Genomic DNA, 15,636 nt, shown 5'->3' on the forward strand with positions numbered 1-15,636 from the left:
AATTTTGTACCATGTGAATGCATTATTGCACTGAAAAACTAAAATTAAAAATAATGAACGCGTTCCTGTAGAAGCAGCAGTGTTCCCTGAATTTCAGTCACTGTGTATTTCCCCCATGCCTGTGTTAGTTCTGACTCTCTCATACTCCTCTGATTGATTGTGGTCCCTTTGGGAAGAAGATCACAGCTCAATCACCTTTGTGTTCCCTAGAGCACCCAGTACCCCATTTTGTGCCAAACGGAAAGTCACTGCAAGTCTGTTCACTGTGCTAAACTAGTCCACGGGTGCAAACAATTCATCCTTGGGGGAAAGAATATTTCTCTGAAAGTTGCTTTGTAAAGTGGACTAATGATTAGGACAGGAAATTCTGCTTCTGAACACATCAAAACTAACCAAACAAGCCAGAGAATTCTCAGCAGACCAAGTTAAAAGTACTGAACAGAGAAAGGAGTTTTAGTTCGTGAATGAAAGCTGATTTCAGAGAATGTGAAGCCTGAAAATACATATATTCAAGAGGATGATTACTGCCACAGTTAGAATAATTGTTGGGATGGCACAGCAACACCCAGATTGAAGGGGAAACAAAATTATATTAACTGGTTGTGATGGTCGTCACAAGTAACCACATACATGATGCCGACCCTCTTCACAATTGGATATCAACATATAATACAGATTTTCTTCCACAGTGCCAGCTACCACATTCTTACTCCCTTCTGACCTGGTCAGGAACAACTAAAAAGGGACTGAACTGACCCCTGCTAAGAATGTGGGCAAAGAATTTCTTTTAAACCTAGAAGCAATCCAGGAGCCCAATGGGGCAGCCTAGTCATTTCATAAGACTTCTGGCTGAGGGGGAGGGTGCCCTCAGTGTCAGTCCCAGCAGGTGCTGGCAGGTGCGTGCCTAGGACCAGCCGTCTGCTCCCAGCTACATGTGGGCAGGCTTAACCATATCCACGCAGGACGGAGGCCCCTTGCCTGGTTTCCTGACAGAAGTGTGGCCTGCTGAAGGGCAGCATGGTTCTTGATAGCTTACCCTAAAGTGATGATGTAAAGAGTCTCTTTTTGGTTACTGTCACAAAAGCTTTTAAATGCTACACAGAAAATGGTTCCATTCCCAACACAAATCTGCAAAAGCATTGTGGGGGAAGAACTACAATGAAGAGAGCCAGGAGATGAAGTTCACCTAGAGCCCTTCTCCTTGATACGGCATTTTCAAAACATGGTGCTGGGAAAACTGAATACCCCGATGCAAAATAGTTAGACTGGACCCTTACATCACATATAAAAATTCAAAATTCATCAAAGACCTAAACAAAGAGATAAAACTGGAAAACTCTTAAAAGAAAGCAAAGTAAAAGCTTCAGGATACTGGATTTAGCAAAAACTTCTTAACTATGATACCAAAAGCACAGGCCAAAAAAGAAAAAAAAAACTGGACCTCAAAAACTTAATTTTTGTTCATTAAAGAAGCTATCGAGTGATAGCTTTTACCAAGTGGGAAAAAGCATTTGCAAATCATATCTGAAAGGGAATTAATATCTAGAACACATAAAAAAAACTTTTATAACTTGGCAACAAAAATACAAAAAACCCTATTCAAAAATGGGACAAAAAAATGGGGCGCCTGGGTGGCTTAGTCGGTTAAGCGTCCGACTTTCGCTTAGGTCCTGATCTCGCGGTTCGTGGGTTCGAGCCCCGCGTTGGGCTCTGTGCTGACTGCCAGCTCAGAGCCTGGAGCCTGTTTCAGTCTGTGACTCCCTCTCTCTCTGACCCTCCCCTGTTCACGCTGTCTCTCTCTCTCTCTCTCTCTCCTAGAAATAAATAAAACATTAAAAAAACAAAAAACAAAAATGGGACAAAAACTTGAATGGACATTTCTCTAGACAAGATATATAAACGGCCAACCGGCACATGAAAAGATGCCCAACATTACTTAATTATTAAAGAAATGCAAATTAAAACCATAATGAGATATCACTTCACATCCACAAGCATAGCTCTTGTTAAAAAATAAAAACAGGCATGCCTGCGTGGCTCAGTCGACTCTGATCTCGGCTCAAGTAATGATCTGGTGGTTCGTGGGTTCGAGCACTGTGTCAGGCTCTGCATGGACAGTGCGGAGCTTGTTTGGGATTCTTTCTCCCCCTGGTCTGTCTGCCCCTCCCCTGCATGCTCTCTCTCTCAAAAATAAACATTAAAAAATCTTTTAAAAAATAATAAATAGACAAAAATGGAAAATAACAATGACAAGAATGTGGAGCAACTGGGAACCCTTGTGCATTACTCGTATAAAGTAAAATGGGGCAGCTGCTATAGAAAATAGTCTAGCAGTTCCTCAAAAAGTTAAATACAGAATTACCATATGTTCCAGCAATTCCTCCCCTGGGTATATATCTGAAGAATTGAAAGTAGGGATTTGAACAGATATCTGTACAGTCACGTTTATAACAGCATTATTCACAATAGGCAAAAGGGAGAAATGGCCCAAATGTTTGCTGACAGATGAAGAGATAAATAAAATGTGGATATACATACAAGAGAATATTTGGCCTGAAAAGGGAATGAAATTCTGATTTATGCTACAACATGGATTATCACTGAAACACTATGTTAAGTGAAATAAGTCACATACAAAAGGACAAACACAGTATGATTCCACTTATATGAGGAATCTAGAATAGGCAAATTCAAAGAGACAAAAAGTAGAATAGTGGTTGCCATGGGTAGGAGGAGGGGAGAATGGGAAGTTGTTTAATGAGTACAGAGTTTGTGTTTGGAATGATGAAAAAGTTCTGGAAATGGACAGTGGTGATGGTTGTACAACACTGTGAATATATCTGATGTCAATGAATGGTACACTTAAAAATGGTAAAATGGTGCTTCAATAGTACATATACTAATGTTAAAATGACACAGAGAAGATTAGCATAGCCCTTGTGCAAGGATGACACACAAATTTATGAAGCATTCCATGTATTTACAAAGAAAGATGATTAGGGACTCCTGGGTGGCTCAGTCCGTTAAGCATCCAACTTCAGCTCAGGTCATGATCTCACAGTTCATGAACTCGGGCCCCACGTCAGAATCTGTGCTGACAGCTCAGAGCCTGGAGCCTGCTTCAGATTCTGTGTCTCCCTCTCTCTCTGCCCATCCCCTGCTCACACTCAGTTTCTCTCTCTCTCAAAAATAAACATTAAAAAAGTTTTTTAATGATTAAAATGATAAATTTAATGTTATGCGTATTTTATCACAATAAAAAAACTCATTAAATAATTTAGAAAGGGGGTGCCTGGGTGGCTCAGTCAGTTAAGCATCCAACTCTTAATTTTGATTCAGGTCATGATCTCATGGTTATGAGATCAAGCCCCATGTTGGGTTCCATGCTATGTGTGGAGCCTGCTTGGGATTCTCTTTGCTCCCTTGCTCACATGCATGTATGTGCACTCTCTCTCAAAAAAAAAAAAAATTTTTTTTTAATTGTAAAAAAAATTAAAATTAAAAAGTTAAAAATAAAACAATAATTTAGAAAGAAAAAATGAAAATATAAAAAGGGGAAGAATGGAAGATACAGATGAAGCAAAAGTGCCCTGAGTTAATTAGTAAATGACAGATATAACTAATAGGCACACAAAAGCTCACTGCTCTCTGCTCTTGTATATATTTGAATTTTACCATACTAAACATTAACAAACAAGAAAGTCCTCTGTAATGTACAAAATCTTTTTAGAATTTACCCCCTTACAAAATTTAGCAAGAATGAATACACAAGGTACAAAGACTTGGGGCACCTGGCTAGCTCAGCTGGAAGAGCATGCGACTCTTGATCTCAGGGTTGTGAGTTCAGGCCCCACAGTGGGAAGAGATTATTAAAAAGTAAATAAATAAACTTAAAAAAAAGGTTCAAATACCTAAGCTTAAGACCTAAAACTATAAAATTATTTTTTATACTTTATTTATTTATTTACAGAGAGAGAGAATCCCATGCACACAATCCCACAACCGAGAGATCATGATTTGGGCCGAAATCAAGAGTTGGACACTCAACTGAGCCACCCAGGCATCCTTAAAAATTCTTACAAGAAAACCTACATCAGGGGGCACCTGGCTGGCTCAGCTGATCTCACAGTCATGAGTTCAAGCCCCATGATGCATGTAAAGATAACTTAAACACACACACACACCAAGGCAAAAGCTTCACGACACTGGACTTGGCAATGGGACTTGGCAATGATTTCTTCGATATGACAATAAGGATACAAGCAACAACAACAACAAAAACAGATTGGACTTCCTAAAAATGTTTACATTGTGTGCATCAAAATACACTATCAACAGAGTAAAAAGGCAGCACACAGAATGGGAGAAAATATTTACAAATCAAGTACCTGATAAGGGATTACTATCCAACATACATAGAGAACTCCTAAAACTCAACAACAAAAAGCAAGCAATATGATGTAAAACTGGGCAAAGGACCTGAATAAACATTTCTCCAAAGAAGATACACCAATGGTTAATAAGCACATGAAAAGATGCTCAACATCACTAACCATTAGGGAAATGTGAATCAAAACTACAATGAGATATCACCTCACATCCACTAGGATGGCTACCATTTAAACAAAACAAAAACCCAGAAGATAACAAGTGCTGTCAAGAATGCAGAGAAACTGGAAACCTTGTGCATTGCTAGTGATAATGTAAAATGGTACAGCCACTGTGGAAAACTGTATGGTAGTTCCTTAAAAAATTAATCAGGGGTGCCTGGGTGGCTCAGTCAGTTAAGTATCTGACTTCGGCTCAGGTCATGATCTCACAGTTCGTGAGTTCGAGCCCCGCGTTGGGCTCTGTGCTGACAGCGAGCTTAGAGCCTGGAGCCTGTTTCAGATTCTGTGTCTCCCTCTCTCTCTGACCTTCCCCTGCTCATGCTGTCTGTCTCTCTCTCTCAGAAATAAACACATTTTAAAAATTAAAAAAAATCAAAGAATTGCCATATGATCCAGCAATTCCACTTATGTATATACTCAAAACAGGAACTTGAACAAATATTTGTATATCCATGTCTATAACAGCATTATTCACAATACACAAAAGGTAGAAACAATCCAAATGTCCATCAACAGATATATGGGTAAACAAAATGTGATATATAAACTCCATTTTAACACATGCTACAACATGAATGAATCATGAGGACATCATGCTAAATGAAATAGGCCAGTCACAAAAAGATAAATAGTGTATGATTCCACTTATTGATGTACTCAGAGTAGACAAAATCCGGAAGTAGAATGGTGGCTGCCAGGGGCCTGGGGAAGAAGGGAATGCAAATAAGGGAATGCGAAGAAGGGAATGGGACTCTGTTTAATGGGTACAGAGTCTTGGTTTTCCAAAATGAAAAGAAATGGGAGATGGACATAGTGATGGTTGCACATTATGAAAGTATTTGATACCACTGAACTGTACACTTAAAGTGATTAAGATGGTAAGTTTTATGTTATGTGTATTTACAATAAAAAAAATTAAACAACAAAAAAGAAGGAGCACAGAGGAGGGGGTGGGGGAAAACAGGACTAGGAGGGACTCAAGTGTATTAGAAGGAAAGGAAAGAGGATGGGAACAAAAATTTGGCTACAATATAGTTTACAGTAATGTTCAGAACAGGGAAGAAACCTGTTAGGTATTTTATGGTAAAACTAAAAGAGCAAAACAACAAGCCGTTAAAAACAACATTATAAGCCAAAAGTAAGCTTAATACAGATAACACAAACCATAGAACTCTGAGTGCAAATGGGACTCTGAGCTCACTAATAGCCAGCGTAAAGAGGGAAACATTATTGACGCAGTTCACATTATACTTTAGACAAAATCAAACCAGTGGCTTAGAAGAGGCACAGTCATTCCAGGCAATGAACCTCAAGGAAATTCCACTTGGCCTCACAGATTTTCCCAGGACTTCTCACACAGATCTCAATGCAAGCTGATGGGACCATGCAAAGTCACTGGAAACACAAAACCACTGGAAGAGGGACCAGAATTATGTTGCCTCCTAATGATCCGGCTTCACCCAAAGACAACACTGCCTGAATGTGTGCACTGAAACACCTTCCACCATAGTCTCATGAATGTTTTCTCACAGTTGTGCATGGGATGGCATTTGGAAAGTGAAAAATTCAAGATTATCTTCCCTGACAAGAATATGAGATGCAACATTCTCTGTTGCTTGCTAAAGACAGGTCTTGATGTTTTCAACAGTCACTGTTGCCGGGATGACGGGACCTAATCACCCTATGGAGATGAGGTAGTATCAACATGAGCTGGTAGGAAGAAGGGTCGAGTAGGTCAATGTGGGGAAGATCACGAGAGCATGGAGCTACTGAAGACTGTTGAAGAGGACCACGACTGGAGACTTTGAGCGGTAGTGCAGTCTTCTGAAAGGTGTAACCCCAGCCCACAGCCAAACACAGCAAGCTGCTCAAAGTTGAAAGTTACTGGGAAACGTAAAAATAAGTAAGATTTTAAATTAAAAAAACAAAACAAAACAAAAATGGGAGCACCTGGCTGGCTCAGTTGGTTAAGCCTTGGACTTCAGCTCAGGTCATGATCTTGCAGTCTGTGAGTATGAGCCCCACATCGGGCTCTGTGCTGACAGTGTGGAGTCTGGAGCCTGCTTCAGATTCTGGGTCTCCCTCTCTCTCTGCCCCTCCCCCACACACGCACGCAAACATGCGCGCGCTTTAAAGGTTGTAGAATAGTTTTACATAAAAACATGTTCACACAATAACAAAAATGGATACAAGACAGTATGATCCCATCATAAAGAGCGAAAACAAGACAATGAGCAAGAATGAAGCCTGCTAGAGACTACCACTGGGATTACAGGAAAAAAAAACTGTGCACGTGCACACCTGCCTATTAATTGTTCTCCAACACAGATGACTTGTATTTTTTAAAAAACACCTCTAATCCCTCGAGAAATTTAGAAATCTAGGAATGAAATTCTCAATTATATTGCTATTCTTATTTTTTCAATTGAGAATTGAGAATGACATCATCTAAAAACAATGAGAAAACTGGCTAAGAAAAAAAGCCAGTTATGTACTTGGCAAAACTATAGTATATGACTTAAATGCTGATGAGAAACACGTAAGTACAGGCCTCCTGCTCTGGTTTTAGGTGCACTGTATGGAGCCATGGCTCTCAAAGTATAGTTCCCTAGACCAGCAGCAGCAGCTGCAGCACCTGGTAACTTGTTTGAAATTCAAATTCCGAGGCCTAGCTCTAACCTACAGAGTCAGGGACTGTAGTGAAGTGGGGTTAAAACAAGCCCTTAGGTGACTCTGATTCACACTAAAGTTTAAGAACCAATGGTATGANACCCAGGCGCCCCTCCCCTTTGCTATTTTAACCTGAACTCCTAAACAAGCACTTATCTATTCAGTTGTGAAATAAGATGGAAGTAACTTAAAGATATTTTTTAAATTAGGTAGAATTCTGGCGTTGTTTGTTTTAATATAACGTACTAACCACTGCAGTGGAGTGACCTGAAGAAAATCAAATCTAGTTCGTAAAAAGTGGCAAGGAATCAACATATCTGGAATTTCAATATATCTATCATCTAAAATTTGCAAATACTCTGAAGTTGCGGAACAGCTACGCCATTACAACTGCCACATTCACGTTAACTGATTATTTTAGTGCCTCTCAGTTCTGACATTAACAGGCTTAAAATAGAAGAGGTTCAACAAAATTTTAATTTCTAAGGGGCTATCTCAGTCACTATAGCTTCAAACTTAAGACTGCTGCTATATTTGAGACAAAGACAATTAAAATAAACAGATCCTCTTTCACAAAATTGTGACTGCATTCTTGAAAATAATTTATATGAAATATGATTCTGTTTATGTGGAATCACAGTGAACTTCACTAACCTTCCAACTCAGGAACAAATGGTTAGCACAACACCTTACATGTTTGATTCAAATGCTAAATATCAAACCAGTGGTTTCCAAATGTTTTTGATTATGAAACCCCAACAAGAATTTGAGTAAACATCCCAATATATGTATATATGTATATGTCATACGTATGTACTCCTATAATATATATGTACATTATAAAACAACATAATAAAAATTAAGTAAAGCTAAAATAAACACAAAGGTCAGTTTTGATTCCCCCCCCCCCAAGACCCTTGTGCACCTTTGATGCAAATACCCCCATCCTTGGACTCCACTCCAAAGCTCACATATAGGCCAGAAACCGTGCAAGCATTCTTCGGCAGTGCCCCTGACCACTCAAGTGGCTGTCAAATGCACTGCCGAACTGCTGTCTCTCCTTCCTGCTGAGTTCCACATCTGAGACTTGGGTCTGTGATACTGGCTTCTACCCTTCACTCCCTCACTTTCTTCTGCTACCTCTCACCTGCCAATGGGCAAGAAAGGAGACTGTGAAGCCAGCAGGCACGAGAAGAGCATAAAAGTACAGCCTCTGTTCTCAAGCAAACCTAGGTTTGCACCTGGGCTCTGCCTCTAACTCAGCAGGTGACCCGGGGCCAGGCAGATAACATCTGTAAAACTCATCATTAAAGGGGGTGATAACAGTATCATCTCACCTGGTTACTGATGATTAAGTGAGATAAGCTATTATTAGAGCACCTAGCACAGTACCTACACAGTACACGTGTTCAATAAATATTTCACTCAAAATTACTACTTCAGGCAGGGGGGAAAAAAGCTGCCCGGACTTTGTTTCATCAGCCAACTCAGGAAGGTTGCAAGTTACAGTGGAAGTAGGTCAAGGAGCACTGTCTGGCAGACCTGGTCTGAAGTGGTCTACCACTTACAAGCCGGGTGACCCTGGAAACCCAGTTTCTCTAAGAGAGGCAACCTTCTCATGGGCTCAAGTGGAAGTGATGATATAAACTGTATACAAAGTACTCATCAGAGCCAATATAACTAACTCCGGCAACAGCAAACAGCTACCGATGGTGAGGGTAAACAAACAGCACATAAACCTAAGTGTCATTCCAGGGTCCTTAGGACACATCCGTGTGCATGGCTAGATATTAAGAGAGTAAGCATTCCTAGAGTCTGCTGCCAGACATTAATAAATGCATGAGTACTGATCCCCACAGGCATGGTTTGCTTCTCAAACGGACAGTTTACTTGCTCATATATAACCCCAGGAAACTCATAATCTCTCTGTCTCCATCTTCTAGTCATAAACTAGGAGTGGACTTTTTATCCACCTCACAATCATAAACTAGCCTAGATTATTGGGCAGGGGGGCCAGGGCAGGGGGTGAACCAATGATTATAAAGCACATGGGGACCTCAGGGGATATGCTGCTTTTGCACAACAGCAAAAGAAGAGAGAGCTCTCAAACACCTGATTAGCTCATAATAAATGAAAAGTAATTCTTTCAATTTATGACCAAAGGAATGAATACAAAGATACATTTATATTTTGTTTGTTACATCATGTGCCTAGTAGGAATGCTGCAAATGTGTAAAAACACCTAAAACCAAACTATATTAACATTCACTTAGAAAGATACAGGTCAGGGGCACCTGGGTGGCTCAGCTGGTTAAGCATCTGACTTCAGCTCAGGTCATGATCTCCCAGTTAGTGAGTTCAAGCTCCATGTTGGAGCCTGCTTTGGTCTCTGGGTGTCTCTCTCTCTCTCTCTCAAAAATGAATAAATGTTTAAAAAAAAAAAAAGATACAGATCAGATGGCAACTACTCTTGTGAGCAAAACGTAGAAAGTTCAGGGGCGCCTGGGTGGCTTAGTCGGTTAAGCGTCCGGCTTTCGCTTAGGTCATGATCTCGCAGTTCGTNCTGAGACAGCAGCACACCAATAAGGCACCGTATAACCAAACTCCACAAAAGGTCTGGGCGGATAAAAGAAACACAAACCTAACATCATTAAGGAAACCTTTCCTAGGTCTTCTTCACAAGAACTATTACAAAATCCCCAGAGAAAATTTAATCACGCAGCTCTGTCACTATAGGAGATGGGACAGCAAGAAGCCTGACCGAGGAGAAACCCNCTGTACAACTTTCTGCGATTCAAACGGTCCATGCTCCCTTCAACCGTGACATTATAATCCTGTATGATATACTGAGATAATAATAAACACGAAGCAACACGGTAAACAGAGGCAACGTGAGTGAGCAAAGTTTGGGCTTGGGCAAAACAGAAAACTAGAAGCCAAGCAAAACCCAGCAAAGAAGCTACGTGTTGCCTCAAAACCAGAGAGCCAAAAAGAGGCAGGAGTGGACAGCATGCTCTCCCCCGCACTCTGGAAAACCCAGACAGCCCCAAAGCAGGTTCTAGAAGCGGCGGCTTCCCGGGGACCGCGGGCCAGGGGTCGCAACGGCGCGACCCCTCTCCCGGTAGTGGNCTCTCTCTCCCGGCCGCCCGGCGCTCGCGCAGCTCTCCGCCCCTTCACCTCTCACCTCCTACCTTTCCCCTCCCGCCCTCACCGCCCTCCACACGTGCTCCAGAGGCGCGCACATGCGTAGTTGAGCCCNNACTGCACCAGGGCTTTTGACAGACAGCACCTTCCGAAGAATTATCAAGAACGTGCACAAGATGCCTATGTCCCCGTTTGGGGGAAAGTAAATTTAAAAACAACCATGCAGATGCACAACAAATACATATGGGTGGGATAACTTCTGCCTACAAGACAGGTTTCCCTACAGCCTTTTAAAAGGATAAATTTTATGAATATTACTGATGCTGAAACCTGTTCTTGAAAGACGGTTCAAAATGAGCTGTACAGGATGATCTGTTAAAAGTCATCCACGGAGAAGGAAGGGCCTGGGTGCTGTTGATGTATGGTGGTTGGCTATGTCTGAGCGGCGGGGGGGGGGTGGGGGGNTAGAGTGTTGGGCTTTTCTATTCGCCAAGGAACATTTAACCGTTTTTACACAGACTGTGTGTCTTTGTTGGAACCCCACAGCTGCGTCCACTGAGTTTTTTACTCTGTGGGGTATGCTGAGCTGAGCGTTCATCAGAGCGTCCTGAAGCCCTGAAGTAGGGGCTTCGCCCGCGCTGGGGACACAGCCCAGGGCTGACCATCCCAGGATGCTGTGTGCTGACTGCCAGGGGCCCCGGGCCCGGGGACCTGGATCACACCCCTTTCGCCCTCGAGTGCCAGAGATCAGCCCCGCACCCCACCCTGCTGCCCTAGGCACGCTCAGCCGCACCCATCCCAGGGCAGACCAGCCCTCAGGAGCGGAAGCCCTGGGTTTGGCATAAGGTGCAGATGTAGCCACAATGCAAGGTGAGACTCCAGCCCCCAGCCCCTCCTAAGCCTTCTTCGAAGAGTCATACCCCCTCCCACACACCCATTCATCTCCACTGGACTCTGGACCACGTCTCCAAGGCCGCCCAAGTCTTGCCTCCTTCCCTGCCCACCACACTATTGTCACAGGGAAATTAAACAATAGTGAGGACGAGTGGCCTTGGCCTAAAGTGACGTTGAAGATTTTGCCCGGTCTTCAGGATTGGCTTTTGGTTTTAGATGGGATTTTTTTTTTTTTTTTTTACAATTTGGAGCAAAAGTGTGTATTTACTTGCAATGACAACAAATTACAAATATTAAAACGCTGACCACAAACATCAAAACATTAGATGGGAATTTTTACTATATGAAGGAAGAATTTGTTTTTGTTTACATTTTTATTTATTTTTTATTAAGTGAAGGTCCCTTACTGGTCCTGCTTCCACGAGTGCCCCAGACCAAGGGAAAAGGTGTAGGGAAACATGTGTCTCGTTTTTAGAGAGACAGGGGGGCACCTGGGTGGCTCAGTTGGTTGAGCACCTGACTTTGGCTCAGGTCATGATCTCACAGTTCGTGAGTTCAAGCCCCACATGGGCTCACTGCTGTCACCACAGAGCCAGCTTCGGGTCTTCTGTCCCCCTCTCTCTCTGCCCCTCTCCACTCATGCTCTCTCTCAAAAATAAATAATTAAAAAGAACAATTTAAAAACAAATAAATAAATTAGAGGCAACAGTGGGCAGCAGCATGGAGAGCCTTACCTACATCCCTCATCCATCCTCAGATCACTCCCTACATCTGGCCCCTCAGAAACTTTGGGCAAGAGGGATCTCATTTATCCTTCAGCAGTTCCTTCTCGCTCTCCACTGCCTCGTTCCTTTTGGCAAATATAAAGTCTATCCAGTTTTGTTTTGTTTTTAGTTTTCTGGATGAAGCTACCATGACCCTGCATGACTGAGTCCCAATCCTTTCCTTTTACTGCCACGTTTCTACAAAGAATGTGGTTCCAAACTTGCCTTACAGCAGAATCACCTGGGGAGTATTTAAAGTTAAGTCCCTTTTCCTGAGCCCTACCCTTGGTATACTGGATCAGAGTCCACTTCAGAAAGGGGGAGGAGCCTCCCTTTTCACAACCCCCATTCCAGAGACTTAAGACTGTCTTTTGGGCACTGCTGTCCCCCTCATCCTATTCACCAAGCCCTCCCCACCCAACCACTCCACCAACACTGCGTCTGCAGGGGACTGACTCTTGGCAAGGTCTGGACACTGCCTCCAAAAACAAGAGCCTCCAAAACAGATGAGCACTTAACTAAGCACCTCTGTGCCTTGTAGCACCCACTGCCAAGAGTCCTTCATGGCCGGGAGCTGAGGTTTGTGGGCCCCTGGTGAAGCGGCTCCTTAGGAGCGGAATGGAGTGGTCATGATTCTCGGGCTCCTCCGACATTTTATTATGAAAACAGAGAAAAAGTGGAAAGAACCACACAGTTAACAACTATATACCCTAGAGCTGTTGATGTTTTGCTTAGTATCTCATACCTATCTAAAAAGACAACAAAAAAACTTCTCTTCCTTTTTCCACCCAGCAATCCATCAAATTTCTTATGCATTTCCAGGGAAGTTGCAAATACAACTTCAGCTTTTTGTTTTTAATGTTTATTTATTTTTGAAAGCAGGAGGGAGACAGAGGAGCCAAAGCAGGCTCTGCACTGACAGCAGAGACCCTAATGTGGGGCTCGAATCCACGAACTATGAGATCATGACCTGAAGTCAGACACTTAACCAACTGAGCCACCCAGGCACCTCATGACTTCAATTTTAAGTATCCTTCAAGTGGAACAGCTTCATTTAGCCCTAACTAGCCAAAGCTCAACTTTACTTCAGATTGTTCCCCCTGTGAATGATAAATCCAAAAGCTTTAAAAACTAAATGGAGCAGAGAAATCATCAAGAAGTGAAAACAATCCCCCATACCTGAGCTTCCATGCTGGGCTAGTCTTCATGACAATCTTAAAACTTATGGCTTGGTCTATTTTACAAATGAAGAAAACTTCTACAGAAAGTTTGCCCAAGGTCACTCTGATAACTGACCAGGTGGTCACAGGCTAAGACCCAGGACTCTGGGTTCTCAGCCCTCTGTCCAGCTACCTCTACCTGTCATGAACACGGAAAATGGTGTTTTATTATGACCTAGGTCAGTCTTTGCAATCATTTGCACTCATGACCATGCCCACCATGAATTAAGCATTAGTGATAGCAGCTGTCAGCATGGTAAAGTGGAAAGCATGGCTGTTTCAGGACCAGATTCCTTGGATTTGTTACTTATTATTTTGTTTTATGTTTACTTATTTTTGAGAGAAAGAGTATGAGCAGCGGAGGGGCAGAGAGGGAGGGAGAGACACAGAATCTGAAGCAGGCTCTAGGCTCTGAGCTGTCAGCACAGAGCCCGACTCAAGGCCCAAACCAACGAGCTACGAGATCATGACCTGAGCCAAAGCTGGATGCTTAACCAATTGAGCCACCCAAGCACCCCAGACTTCTTGATTTGAATCTTGGTCCTTACACGGAGCAGCAGTGGCTGTCCTGTGGCTGGGAAAATTAACCTCACAACTTTGACTCACAAGTCTGGTTCCAAGATGTGACCAAGAATACCAACATCTGTGGCTTGCAGAAACATTAAATCAACGTGAACCCATATAAAATGCTAAGACTCTAATAAACAGTAGCCATTCTACTTCTAATACATTTATGGTATCCATAATCATGATACAGCCATTAAAAATATTTAAAATCTCCAAGTTGTGTTGATACTCATTCAATGCCTTTATTACCTATCAAGTTTTTGCCATGTTATCAGAAGCCAGGTATAGAAGATGTTAATTCCCTGCCCTAGAGAAGCTGTCTTTGTGCACACCTTTACATAGAACATTATAGGCAATATGGTAGTGTCATCACAGAGGCCATGATAGCATCAATAATAATGACAAACTATATAAGTTTATTTACTTTGAGAGAGAGAGAGTGAGCGAGTAAGCACAAATGGGGGAAGGGAGAGAGAGAGGGAGACAAATCCCAAGCAGACTCCAAGCTCCCCTCTGAGCCCAATGCAGGGCTTCATCTCAGGATGGTGAGATCATGACCTGAGCCAAAACCAAGAGTTGGACACATAACTGACTGAGTGAGCCCAAGTGGGGAAGGGGCAGAGAGAGGGAGAGACAGAATCCCAAGCATTTGGACAGAGACAGAGATCTGTCTCTGCACTAAAAGTGCAGAGCCTGACAAGGGGCTCGAACTCACAAACCATGAGATCGTGATCTGAGCTGAGATCAAGAATCAAATACTTAACTGACTGAGCCACCCAGGTGCCCCACTTCACATCACTCTTAACAAATTTCACAACTACTGGAGCAATGTTGAACTAAGAAACTTTTGCACAGCAAAGAAAATCATTAACAAAATGAAAAGACAACTGATTGAATGGGAGAAGAGATTTGCAAATGATATATGTGATAGGGGTTAATATCTAAAATACATAAAAGGGGGCACCTGGGTGGCTCAGTCAGCTAAGTGTCTCACTTGATCTCAGCTCAGGTCTTAATCTCAGGGTCAGGAGTTCAAGCCCCACATTGGGCTCCATGCTGGGTGTGACGCCCACGTAAAAAAAATCAAATTGGGGCACCTGGGTGGCTCAGTCAGTTAAGCCTCCGCTTTCGGTTCAGGTCATGATCTCATGGTTCACGAGTTGGAGCCCCATATCAGGCTCTCTACTCTGCACGCAGAGCCCGCTTCAGATCCTTTGTCCCACCCCCCCGCCCCTCCCCTGCTTGTGTATGCACTCTCTCTCTCTCAAAAGTAAAAACTTTTTTTTTAATTTTTTTTAATGTTTTATTTATNAACTTTTAAAAAATTAAAAAATCAAATCAAATACATAAAAAATTCATACAATTCTACACCCAAAAAAGATCCAATTAAAAAACGGGCAGAAGACATAAATAGGCATTTTTCTTTAAGTTTATTTATTTTGACAGAGATAGAGCACATGAGCAGGGGAGGGGCAGAGAGAAGGGGAGAGAAAGAATCCCAAACAGGCTTCACACTTTCAGTGCAGAGCCTGACATGAGGCTTGAACTCACGAACTGTGAGATCATGACCTGAGCCAAAGTCAAGAGTGGATGCTTAACTGACTGAGCCACCCAGGCACCCAAATAGGCATTTTTCAGAAGACATCCACAAAGCCAGCAGACACATGAAAAGTTGTTCAACATCATTAACCATCAGAGAAATGCAAACCAAAACTACAATGAACTATCAGTTCACATTGGTAAGAATGACTAGAATCAAAAACACAA

General features: G+C 42.4%; 1 non-coding gene across 1 annotated transcript; it reads left to right on the top strand.

Annotated features, from left to right (window-relative positions):
- The first annotated feature begins 2,879 nt into the window (after nt 1–2,879).
- On the top strand, nt 2,880–2,982 carry LOC144242450 (U6 spliceosomal RNA). Its single transcript, XR_013338345.1, has one exon. It is a non-coding gene; the product is annotated as a U6 spliceosomal RNA (small nuclear RNA).
- The last annotated feature ends 12,654 nt before the right edge of the window (nt 2,983–15,636 follow it).

This window comes from Crocuta crocuta, unplaced genomic scaffold (genome assembly GCF_008692635.1).
Source record: "Crocuta crocuta isolate KB4526 unplaced genomic scaffold, BGI_CrCroc_1.0 scaffold77, whole genome shotgun sequence".
In the NCBI taxonomy this organism is placed as follows: Eukaryota; Metazoa; Chordata; class Mammalia; order Carnivora; family Hyaenidae; genus Crocuta; species Crocuta crocuta.